This window comes from Vulpes vulpes, chromosome 2, assembly GCF_048418805.1.
Source record: "Vulpes vulpes isolate BD-2025 chromosome 2, VulVul3, whole genome shotgun sequence".
NCBI lineage: Eukaryota > Metazoa > Chordata > Mammalia > Carnivora > Canidae > Vulpes > Vulpes vulpes.
In genome coordinates, this window is record NC_132781.1 from 117,291,059 (window position 1) to 117,303,515 (window position 12,457).

The window sequence follows — 12,457 nt, forward strand, 5'->3', positions numbered from 1 at the left end:
CATTTTGATGAGTTTTAGTATATTTCTGCTTCTGGATAGCCATGATCTTACACATAATCTTCCAGAGTTCCCTTGGGTATCGCTCCTTCGGGCCAGGCCCCAGGCAAGCACTGGCCACCTTTCTGGCCGCACAGACTTCCTTTGTCTTGTCTACAAGACCACTTGGTATGCGTATTCTTGTGTTTTAAGTCACTCACTCAGAAAAATATTTTTGACATTTATCCAAGTGGTCACATGCTTCAGAGTTCCTTCCTTTGGATTGCTGATTATTTGTCCATAGAAGGAAGAAACAAATTTTTAAATCCATGTCCTTCCTGACGGGCAATTGCGGTTTCTAAATTTTGCCTATTTTGAATGAAGATTCTGTGAACACTTGAGTGTGATAGTGTGATAGTGGTTTTGCTTCTTTTTGGGTAAATACATAGGAATGGCATTTCTGAGTCACACTATAGACTCTGGTTTAACTCTTTAATAAAATGTCAACATTTTCAAAAGGTCTGTATTGTTGTGTAACCCCTCCCCCACCCCCCCACGTATCAGGGGGCCCCTTGCTGCGTATCCACACCAGCACTTGGTGTTACTGGTCTCCTTAATGCTAGGCATGTTGATGGGTATGTCCGGCTTCTACGTGGTGGCTCTAATACAGATCGCCTGATCATTAGCGTTGCTCAGCATCCTTCCATGGGCTTTTTGACTGTGTACATATCTTCTATTTCTGAAAAGTCTGTTCAAATATCTTGTCCATCTTTAAACGTGGTTTTATTTATATATTTTCTTACCTAGTCTAGATAGAAATCTTTCCGATATACACCTCCCACACATTTTGCCCTGTTCTAAAACTTGTCTTTTAGTTTTCTTAAGTTTTCTGTCTTTTAGAAAGTAGGCATTCTAATTTGTGCAAAGTCCAATTTATCAAGTGATTTTATGGTTTATACTTTTATGTCTTGTTTAAGACCTCTTTCCTTAACCCATAGCCATGAAAGTTTTTCCTAAGTTTCTTCTGGTTCAGTGTGTTCCCATGGAAATATTATGTGAGCTGTATTTGCAACTTAAAATTTTCTGATAGCCATATAAAACAAGGAAAAAATAAGCAGAAAGAAGTAATTTCAATAAAATACTTTATTTAATCTAAGATATTCAAAATAGTAATTTCTCAACATATAATCAATATAAATGTTATAAATGAGACACTTTACATTTTGGGAGCTGAATCTTTCATACCTGGTGTGTTTTACAATTTTAGCACATCTCAAGTAACACTGGCCACACTTCCATTGCTAGATGATCCTGTGTACCTCGAGCTACCATAATCAACAGCACAGTTATAGACATTTGATAATTTAAACTCTTCACCAAGAATGAGCGACTTTAAGTTAGTTTTTGTGTGTGGCATGAGGGTGATTTTTCTATGGATGCCTATTAATAGTACCATTTGTTGAAAAGATCATGTGTGTCCATTGAATTACCTAGCTGATCCACTTCTAGCTCTACTCTCTTCAACTGGTCAATGGGTCTATTCTTTGCAATTAACACACTGACATGGCTCCTGTGCTTGTATAGTAGGTACTGAAGGAGCTAACATCAGCACTCCAAGCTCATTCTCTTGTTTCACAGTTGTTTGAGGGTACTGTAGGTTCTTTACAATGTCCACTTAAATTCTGAGATTAGCTTGCAGAGGTATACATAAAGACTGGCAGGACTTTGATTAGAATTACCTTGAAGGGACCCCTGGGTGGCACAGCAGTTTAGCACCTGCCTTTGGCCCAGAGCACGATCCTGGAGACCTGGGATCAAATCCCACGTCGGGCTCCCGGTGCATGGAGCCTGCTTCTCCCTCTGCCTATGTCTCTGCCTCTCTCTCTCTCGCTGTGTGTGACTATCATAAATAAATAAATAATTAAAAAAAAAGAATTACCTTGAATTTATAGAGAAATTTGGATAGAAGTTTCATTTTAACTATTCTGATTCTTTCAGTTCATGAACCATATGTGTGTATGTATATATACATATATATATATATCTTACAATTCAAAAGCATGTATACATATCACATCATTAACTTCCTCATCATATGTTGTGCTTTTCTGATCTCACCCATATTTTGTTACATTTAGTTCTAAATGTCTCTTATTTACTTTTTAAAAAATTGATATTTTCATTGGTGTCTTTTAAAACTTCAATTTCCAATTGCTCTTGGTAGTATATAGAAACAGATTTGTTGTTGTATATTGCCCTTGTGTGCTATGGCATGGCTAAGCTAACTCATTAGTTCTAAAATATGTCTAAATGTCTTGGGATTTCTTTGTGTATGCCATTCATCTGTTAAAAGAAGCAATTTGGCTTCCTCATTTCTAATCTCCGCCCTTTATAGATCTTCTTGCTTTATCCCATTGGCTTCAGCCTCCGAGACAGGAATAGTCAGAACAGACACACTTACTCCCAACCTCAGGCAGAAAGCACTCAGCTCTTCCCCTTTCAGTACAGACTTGGCTGAGGGATTCTCATGGTGAATGTTTATCAGCCTGCAGAACTGCTCCTGTGTACCTTGCTAAGAGCTTTTGTAATGAATGGGATTCAAGTTTTGTGCAATACTTCATCTGCAATTATTGAGTCCATCCAATTTGAGGCCATAGATTATAACTCAAGCTCTCTGAAGAGGTAAAAATGTCACCTGAGAAATTTTGGGGGCAAAATGAGACATAAACTGGGTTGTGGTTTCTCAGTCTTTGTGGTAAGAGAGCAAGGTCTGATCCTGAAATGGGAGCTGGTAAATGCTCATGTGGTGTGAAAGACTTCAGTGAAGAAAGGCCATTAAGCAGTGACTCAGGGTGGGAACGAGTCTGTGTCCAGCCTCCAAAACTCTTCTTTGAAATATGGTGTGTGTGTGTGTGTGTGTGTCCAAAAGGGAAGGGAACAGCAGAGGAGAAGACAAAAGAGAGAGGGTGAAGGCAAGGGCAGGACTGGAAGGGAAAACAGGCGGACAGACCACCCAGGGACCATAGTGGGAGCCTTGGACCAGTGTGTCTGGCCGGAGAAACAGCTGAGAGAAGGACCTGGAAGTGCAGTGTCCCCCACAGGCCAGAGGAAAAGGAGATTGAGTGCCCTCCATCGGAGGCTGTGGGTACACAGCTCTGAGCACTTCTCAGACATAAATTAGCACGTGCCTCAAAGTGGCCCCATCACATAGGTTTTGCTACTAACTGCATGTTTCAGGTGAGAGTAGTTTGATGCACAGAGTGAGTGTCCATGGCTGCATCCAGTGGTGGTGATACCAGACTCCAGGCCCAGGCAGGGAGCCCACGGGTGGACATGCAGACCCTCAAGGGCCTCCAAGCTTGCTTCTGTAGGAGCCATAGCCGGCTGGAGGCTCCATGGGCAGAGACACTACATGCAGGTTGGAGGGACTGGGGGACAGGAGTCAGCCCCTCTGGACAGAGACCCTCGCAGGAGTGTCAGGGAGATGATGAGGGGAATGAGCTTCATCACAGCTCAGACATGATGGGGACATTTGAACTCAATTTGGTGGTACAGACATCTAGGGAAAAGGGTATCTGGTCACAGAGTGTCAGAACTGTGATCAGATTGTGGTTACCCGTCCTTTGTAGATTCACTCCTCCAGGGTTCCCACAAAACCTTTGCCCTGGATGCATTCTCCATCGGCATCTCTCAGGAAAAAAAAATGTTTTCTGAGTATTTTTGTTGAAAAGTAATGAGAAGACTAACAAAGGAAACATAAAAAATGAGTTTAAGTATTAATTTAATTGATTAATTAATTAGTTGTGAGATAACTATTCATGAAAGTAGAAAATTAAATCAATGGAATTGCCTATAAAAGTGCTTAAGCCATCATGTTCCCAGGCAAACAGGGTTAAAAAGAATCTCCCAAAGGCATACAGGAGCTGTTTTCCATCAGCTTAAAATATAGTTTTGGAGGATTTTATATGTAAAAAAATACCCTCAGTTCTATAGTTTGAAGACATATATCTTCAGAGAAATAATAATAATTTAACCAGTATGTTTGGGTTTAAGACTATAGATAAATGTAATTTCTTCATTTTGGTTCTCTTTATTTTCTTTATAATCATAAAATGTGCAAATTTTTTGATCCATACATTTAAACATGATTTTGGATGTTCCTATATTTGATCAAACTTCTCTATCGGGGTTACATTGCATCCAGAAATAGAAAAATATGGGCAGCCTGGGTGACTCAGCAGTTTGGTGCTGCCTTCAGCCCAAGGCGTGACCCTGGAGACCAAGGATTGAGTCCTGCGTTGGGCTCCCGGCATGGAGCCTGCTTCTCCCTCTGCCTGTGTCTCTGCTTCTCTTTCTCTCTCTCTCTGTGTGTCTCTCATGAATAAATAAATAAAATCCTAAAAAAAAAAAAATAAATAGAAGAACAAAAAAGGTGAATATAGGGCTTCTTTCTGGAATATCCACTTCAAATCTAGATTTGGGGAGAATGTATGTGGTGTGTTTGTACAACTGAGTAGGTAGGAGAGAAACATGGCTTACATTATTGATATAAAACAAAAGATTGTTAAAAATTACCCTTGTGTTGATTACCTCTCCTTGAGGTGTTCTATATAATTTTGCTACATCAGTAGGAGTACTTTAAAGACATAAATTTGAGACATAAGTTTGCTCTCTCTTTGAGGAGCACATGAAGATAACTCCTAATTAATAATTAAAAACAAACTGTGTTTACTCATGACCACAGTTGACCCTCCAACAACCTGAATATTTGGGGGTGCCAACACCCCCAATACAACCAAAAATGCACATTTAATGAATGACTGCCCTTAAACTCAATTGCCAATAGCCTACTATGACTGGAAGCCTTACTGATCTCATAGTCAATGAACACATATTTTGCATGTCGTATTATTATATATTGTATTCTTACAATAAAGTGTGCTAGAACCAACAAAATGTTGTGAAGATCATAAGGAAGAAAAAAATACATTTATAGCACTGCCCTGTATTTGTCTAAAAAAATCTGTGTGTAATCAGACCTGCACAGTTCAAACTTGTGTTGTCCAAGGAACAACTCTGTATGTCGGGGCCACGCCTTTGTAGGAGAAGTAGTGTGGATGAGGGATGGTGAGAACTCCGCACATTTAAAGTAAAATCAAATCCCACATTTCTAGACACCATATGTGAATTCAGGGAGAAAGCAAAATTCAGTCTTATTAAACACAAGTGACCTACATTCGGCTCTAAAGGAACTACCTGGGAGTTTCTCTCCCATTCTGGAGGTTTGCTAAAATGTCTGCTAAATGTTCCTGGATGCCTTTTGCCTCTCCTATGAATTGGGACAGAGGGGCCGACTTAGTAGAGACTTATTCCCTTAGGATGAAAAGGAAAACCTGCTAGAATTTATTAAGGACTTCGTTGTGCTCTACTGGCCTTGCCTTGATGTTCTTCGTGTACTTGAAGTCCTGCACCTTATTGACTGCCTTCTGGCGTCACTTTGAGCTTTCTGAAGCATGTAGTGCTGTCAGTCATTATATATGGGTGCGTTGTTATTGCGTTCCTCCAGATAAATGTGTTCAAATTCACCTTTCTCTAGAAACTGGAAGCTGACTTTATTCATGTGATTGATTACTAAGTGCGCCTTGATCTTTCCTCTTTTCCTGCAGCCTCACCCTTTGTCATGCAGCATTTCTCCTAATCTGATTCTGAGCTTGACGCTTAGCTTGTTCTGGCTAATGGGATGTCAGCAAAGTGATGCAAGTTGAAGCCTGCGGAGCACTTGCACGGGTGGGTCGGCACTTGCTAGTCTCACCCTCTGTCACGATCACGAGAAGGACATGTAGAGGCTAGCCTGCAGGTGCCAGGAGAGGCTGGGAGGCATGAGTGGAGTGCAACAGTCTCTGTCGCCCCGCAGAGCCCCTTGGACAATCCGTGGTCTGCTCCCTGGCATGCAAGCAAGCCAGCAAAGACCACAGCACATGCCATCAGGCCCAGCCTACACAGTAGCTCACGTGCTTGTGAGCTAAATAGAACTTCGTATTTCATATCCCTGAGGTCATTCGGCTGTTTCTAACACAGCAGGACTGTGGTGATCAACGCGTAATACGGCAGTAACACTATCACACCAAAGGGCCATCATAAATGCCTAAAATATCTGGCATTTTCTTTGGGACAAGTTGACTGCTGCAAGCTAAAAGTGATGAAGAACATAATTGAACATTGGGAAATCATGAGGAAAATGTTATTACAGTGAGCTGAGAAAATGCCAATCCTCCTTAGATGGTCCAGAAGATTCTGGAGGAATGCTGCATCTGGTAGCTTAGAAAATCATCAGATATGTGTTTGTGTGTATGTGTATTTATGCACACACATACACACTCTTAATTATCCTTAGGCTTGGGGTGGGGGGAGACTTCTAAACAGGTGGCTGCAAGTATCTTTGTCTCTTACTAGCTGCCTATGATGAGATACTACTAAGATACTTCAAGAAAGAGATTAACACAATAAAGAAGTGGCCAATTTCAAGGCATAATTTAAAGAAACTATTGCATCCAGATATTTCAGGATTCGAGGGCTGGGTAGCGGGAAAGGGAAAACTGTGTTCCTTCTTGAGCTTCTCCAACAAATAAAATCATCTTAAGTTATAATATAGCATCAGGATAAACAGAAAGTCCGTGATCTTTATCGTTAAGTCATCTGAAGGAACTAAGATAGCTAGTAGACCCGCCTCGCTGAAGCAGGACAAGGTTGGAGGAATTTAACTCTATTGTCCCATGGCAACCTGGCGGACTCGGAGTAGCTCTGATCATGTCTAGAAAGAGAAGCACTGAGGCACACAGATATAGACATACGCGCACAGAAGCAAATTAAGAATTTTGGTCGGTAGAGAAAAACTTAAATCTGAAACACAGAAAACCTACACATTTTTCAATTGTTGAGATGTTATGGTTTTTTGCTGTTGTTGCTGTTTTGAGTGTTTACTCTTAGGTTGGTTGATCCAGCAAAAGCACTAGCAAATAACAAATTAAACTGCTCAAATGTAGGAAGGCTGGAAGCAAGTTTCTTTGGACCAGAAACTGCCTACGGTAGGAGGCAGGGTGAGAGAGCTGTGCAGGAGCACGTCTTCCAGTGTCTACAGAAGAAGGCAAGGTGCCGAGTCAGAGGTAAGGGCCAGTCCCCACCCCGAGATGAAGAGAGCTTGCAATGTGCCCCCACCAGGACTCAGAGTCGCTGCGGACCAGGGCAGCTCTGGGGCTCTGTCTTAGATTTAAGCATCAAAAAGTCTAATGATTAAAGCATGCATAAACCTTTCTCCAAAAAGTAACATGCAAGTTGGCTTCAATATACTCTAGTTTTTAGAGAAGGTAATCTTTCTCTTTTAAAGCAGAATAATATTCTATTTTATATATATGTATATATAATATAATATATATAATAATTTCCTCCTTTGAGTACATCCAACTAAAAGTATGTATATATATATATATATATATATATACTAAATTGTATATATATATATACACATATTTATATCACACTTTCTTCCTTTTATTAATTCATCCATCAGAGACACTTGGGTTGCCTCCATGTCTTGGCTATTGTAAATAATGTTGCAATGAACATGAGAGTGCAGATATCTTCTTAAGATCCTGATTTCAATTAGTTTTGGATAAGTATTCAGAAGTGGGATTGCTGGATGATGCTATAATTCTATTTTTAACTTTCTGAGGAGGCTCCATACCATCATCGTCCAGAGTGGCTGCAGCAGTTTGCATTCCCCCCAATGATTCTTTCCTCCACATCATCACCTGCATTTCTTTTCTCTTATCTCTTGAATTCTAGTCATTCTAACAGGTGTCGGGGGATCGCTCATTGTGGTTTTGCATTTCCCCCATGATGAGTGATGCTGAGCATCTTTTCAGGCACCTGTTGGCCATCTGGATGTCTTCTTTGGAGCAATGTCTGTTCAAGTCCTTAACTCGTTTTTAAAAATTGAATTACGTGGGTCCTTTGTGCCAATTACTGTCTTAGGAATTTCTTATATATTTTGGAAATTAACCCCACATCTGATGGATGGTTCATAAACATTTCCTCCTGTTCCATTGGTTATCTGGTTTTCTTTTCACTCTGTCGATTGCTTCTTTTGCTGTGAAAAGGTGTTTTAGTTTGATGTAGTCAAAGGAGGAAATTCTATTTGCCACAAGATGAGTGAACCTCGAGGACATCATACTAAGTGAAATAAGTCAGCCACAGGACAAATACTGCATGATTCCACTTATATGAAGTATCTAAAATAGTCAAACTCAGAGAAGTAAAGAACAGAGTAGTGGTTACCAGGGCCTGGGGGTGAGGGGAGAGGAAAGTTGTTTGCAGTGGACATGAAGTTTCTGTTGCGTAGGATGAATAAATTGTCAAGACCTGCTATGTGTCATTGTCCCTTTGGTTAACACACTATAGTCTTCATGGTGTAGAGCTCAAGTTAGGTGTTCTCACTGCAAAACACACACACACACACCCATGAAAGGACACAGGCACACTTCTGGAGGTTATAGATATTTTTAGTGCCTTGGTTGTGGTCATGGTACCACAGGTATATGCACGTGTTCAGACTCATCAAGATGAATACCTTAAATGTGTGCAGGTTTCTGAACATCAGTTATAGCTCAATAAAGCTAAAAAATGTAATAACCCTGATAAATAAAATTTGAGTTTAGACCAGAGTGTGTGCTGTGTGTGTGTGTGTGTGTGTGTGTGTGTGTGTGAGGCTTCAGGGAGAAAAAAAAAATGTACATTCAGAGAATCCAAGCCATTTTGCCTGGACTGCTCATCTGGAAGGAGAAACATCACAGAGCACGACTTTCTGAGGAGATCCTGAATTAATATTCTCATGATTTAGGGTATCTGTGCCCCTCTGCTGAATCACTGATTGAAAATGTCACCAAAAATAGATTATGTATGTGTGGGGGAAAAAGGAGCTTGTGTCTAATCTGCTGGTAGATACTTGTGAAAACCAATTTACTTGAGAAATAAATAGGGTATCGTTTAATTTAAGTGGAACCGCAAATACGCTCCAGCAATTTTTCTGACCACAACTTCCATCTTCTAAAATCTAAAAATAAGAATTACATTTCATCAGCAGAAGGCCTTAGAATAGAGGAAGTTAGGATTTTCAATTTGTATGCACGCTAAGTAGTCACTTCATCCTAAAGCTGTAATTGAAAGTCTTTTATATGGTAAATTCGGAATAATTACGGAACCAGAATATAGTAAATACGGCAGCCAAAGAAGTTCTTTGAAAACAAAAACTTAATTTTCAGTTTTTATCACGTACCTAATATTTGGCCTTTTATGAATAAGGCTTTCAATGTCTCTCGTGAATGGCGTGAACTATATATTCCAGGTGCAGCAGTTTTTGTTTTTGTTTTTTTCCTGGGAAAACAAGTTCCTCTTGTAGGAAATGTGCAAAGAGCATATTTGGCTTAATACATGATTATTTTTTTCTTGATAACAAAGACCGAATAATTTTAGAGAAAGAAGTCTCTTTCCTGGCCATTTATCAGCTCTCCCTCTGGAGCAGCCTTACATTTGTAGCTTCTTATTTTGTCACATCTAACTGAAATTCTTTAAAATGACTTTATCGGAAGGTCAGCCGCCTTTTCTATCCAATTTAATTTTATCTTGAAAATTTTGTGACTTTGGATTTGGATTAGTGATGAGTGAAGATAAGAGCACCGCCAGAGGCACTTGCACCTCCGTGGCTGGAAACCCAGCTTCCCGAGCAGCCAGGGTGTCGGGCAGCTGCCCACGAGAACTGGGACCAGGGGCAGGATGTCCTCAGAAAGGGGAGCTCCGACGTGAAGTCTTAGCAGGTCAGAACAGAAGAAATCGTAAAGTCATTCGAAGGCTCTGAAGAGTCCCCTGGACTAGGAAGACCAGTTGGGGTCTGATTAAGGTAACCAAGTGTCCCAAGAATGGAGGGGTCCACAGAAGGGAGCCTTGTGGTTTGCATTGAGGGGATTGAGAAAGAAAGAGAAAATACATATTTCCAGTGACATCAAAAGACTAAAGTCTTAAAATGGATGTTCAGTATCCTAATCTTCTTGGTAATAAATTGCCACAGTGAAATAGATGTTTTGGGCTATTTAGCGTGGGTGTCATCAAATCGTGTCAGCTAACTCATCTCCCTCGTTCCACTGTTTACACAGCAAGCAACCTCTTGGTTTTCATTTGACTTCCACGTAGGGCTTCCGATAGGAATGCAATGTCGGGGTTTTGCTGGCATGAACTAGATTCTAGTCGAATCGATGACATTACTTTTCCTTCCGGTCTTCTGCTTTTCCTGAGCAGTCTTATTACTGTATCTGCTGCATTAAATCTCCCAAGCATGCAGGCAAAGTTGTTTCTTAACATGCTTGTATTTTTTCCTGCCTGACCCACGCACCAGAAGGTCTCAGGGAATCCATGATGATGCAGAGCCGTGTTGGAAGCCCCTTACCAGCTTTTCAGAAGATCCTTCATCTTACTGGGTCTTCCTTTCCTTGGGTTGCTTTCCTGTGCCTGCCAGAGCAAATGATCACCAACTGGTGGCTTGAAATAACAGAAGTTGATTCTCTCAAGGTCCTAGAGTCCAAGAATCCAAACTCAAGGTGTCTTCAGAGCCACATCCCTCTGGAAACTCTAGGAGGATCCTTCCTTGTCTCTTCCGGGCTCTGGTGACCTTCAGCATTCTTGGTTTTTGGATGCATCTTTCCACTCTCTGCCTCTACGGTCACATTTCCTCAGCCTCTGTGTATGCCCGTGTCTTCTCCTCTTCTGCCTCTGATGAGGACATTTGTCATTGGATTTAGGGTCTCCTGGATAATCCAGGGTGATCTCAGTATAAGCTCCTTAACTTAATTACATTTGCAAAGACCCTTTTTTTCCAAACAAGGTCACATTCACAGGATGTGTGTATTAGAACGTGGGCATTATTTCATTTATGTCATTTGTTTCGGTAAAGAAACTCACAAAATCTCTGTGCTTGTTCAGCAGATACCACCCCCTTTGCAAATTCTCTGTGCTTGTTTTTTTTTTTAATTTTTACTTAGATTTATTTATTTATTTATTTATTTATTTATTTATTTATTTATTGAAGTTCAATTTGCCAACATATAGTATAACATCCAGTGCTCATCCCATCAAGTGCCCCCCTCAGTTCCCATCACCCCATCTCCCCACCCACTTCCCCTTCCACTACCCTTTGTTCATTTCCCAGAGTTAGGAGTCTCTCGTGGTTTATCTCCCTCTCTAATTTTCCCCACTCAGTTCCTCTCATTTCCCCTATAATCCCTTTCACTATACCTTCTATTTCCCGAATGAGTGAAACCATATAATGATTGCCCTTCTCCGATTGACTTACTTCACTCAGCATAATGCCCTCCAGTTCCATCCACGTCAAAGCAAATGGTGGGTATTTGTCATTTCTAATGGCTGAGGAATATTCCATTGTATACACAGACCACATCTTCTTTATCCATCATCTGGGACTCCTTCCACGGTGTGGCTATTGTGGACATTGTTGCTGTGAACATCGGGGTGCAGGTGTCCCGGCGTTTCACTGCATCTCTATCTTTGGGGTCAATCCCCAGCAGTGCAATTGCTGGGTCACAGGGCAGATCTATTTTTAACTCTTTGAGGAACCTCCACACAGTTTTCCAGAGTGACTGCCCATGCTTGGTTTTAAATCATTCCCTTGATCGTCTTCAGGGTTGGTTGCTCCAACCAGGAGCTAGCAGAAGTAGGTGAAAGTGCTGTGGATTCACTTGAGGGTCTCAACAATCCTTCATTAAGGAGACTTTGTATTATTATTGGAGAAACATTTTTATTTGGAATGTAATGGGAAAATCAATAATGCTTATTATGTTGCCCATTATACAAATCAATAATAAGCATTGTAATGTCATTAATTCTACATCGAAGGTATCATCAATGTGTTTTTTAGATTGTAATTACAAAATATATTCTACAGAACAAGTATTTCTGTATAAATCTTTTATATTAAAAGTCAGCATGATGTTAGCACAGAAAATTGAATCTTTATTTCCTACCTTATTGGAACGTCAATTAATATGGAACTTAAACCAGTTATTAAAAAAAAAAGATTGGGTTGAATAATATATGACTCTATGAGATCATAAGGATCTTCTCTCCAAAAGTTATTTTGAACTGCTTAATAGAACATCTGGTCAATGACCTTTTTCAAAAACAAACTGAACCCGTGAGCTGGATCGCCATATTTCTGAGGCCAGAACCATCATCAATAGTCCTGCTGAGGTTTCACAAAATGATTTGAACTTTCCTTACAAAGAAACCAAGTAAGAAAAAAATTAGGCAGGTTTTTGTTTTTTGTTTTTTGGGTTTTTGTTTGTTTTTTGTTTGTTTTGTTTGTTTTTTTTTTAGCAGGCCAGGGGGTGACTCAGTTGCATGCTCCCCTACAACCTGC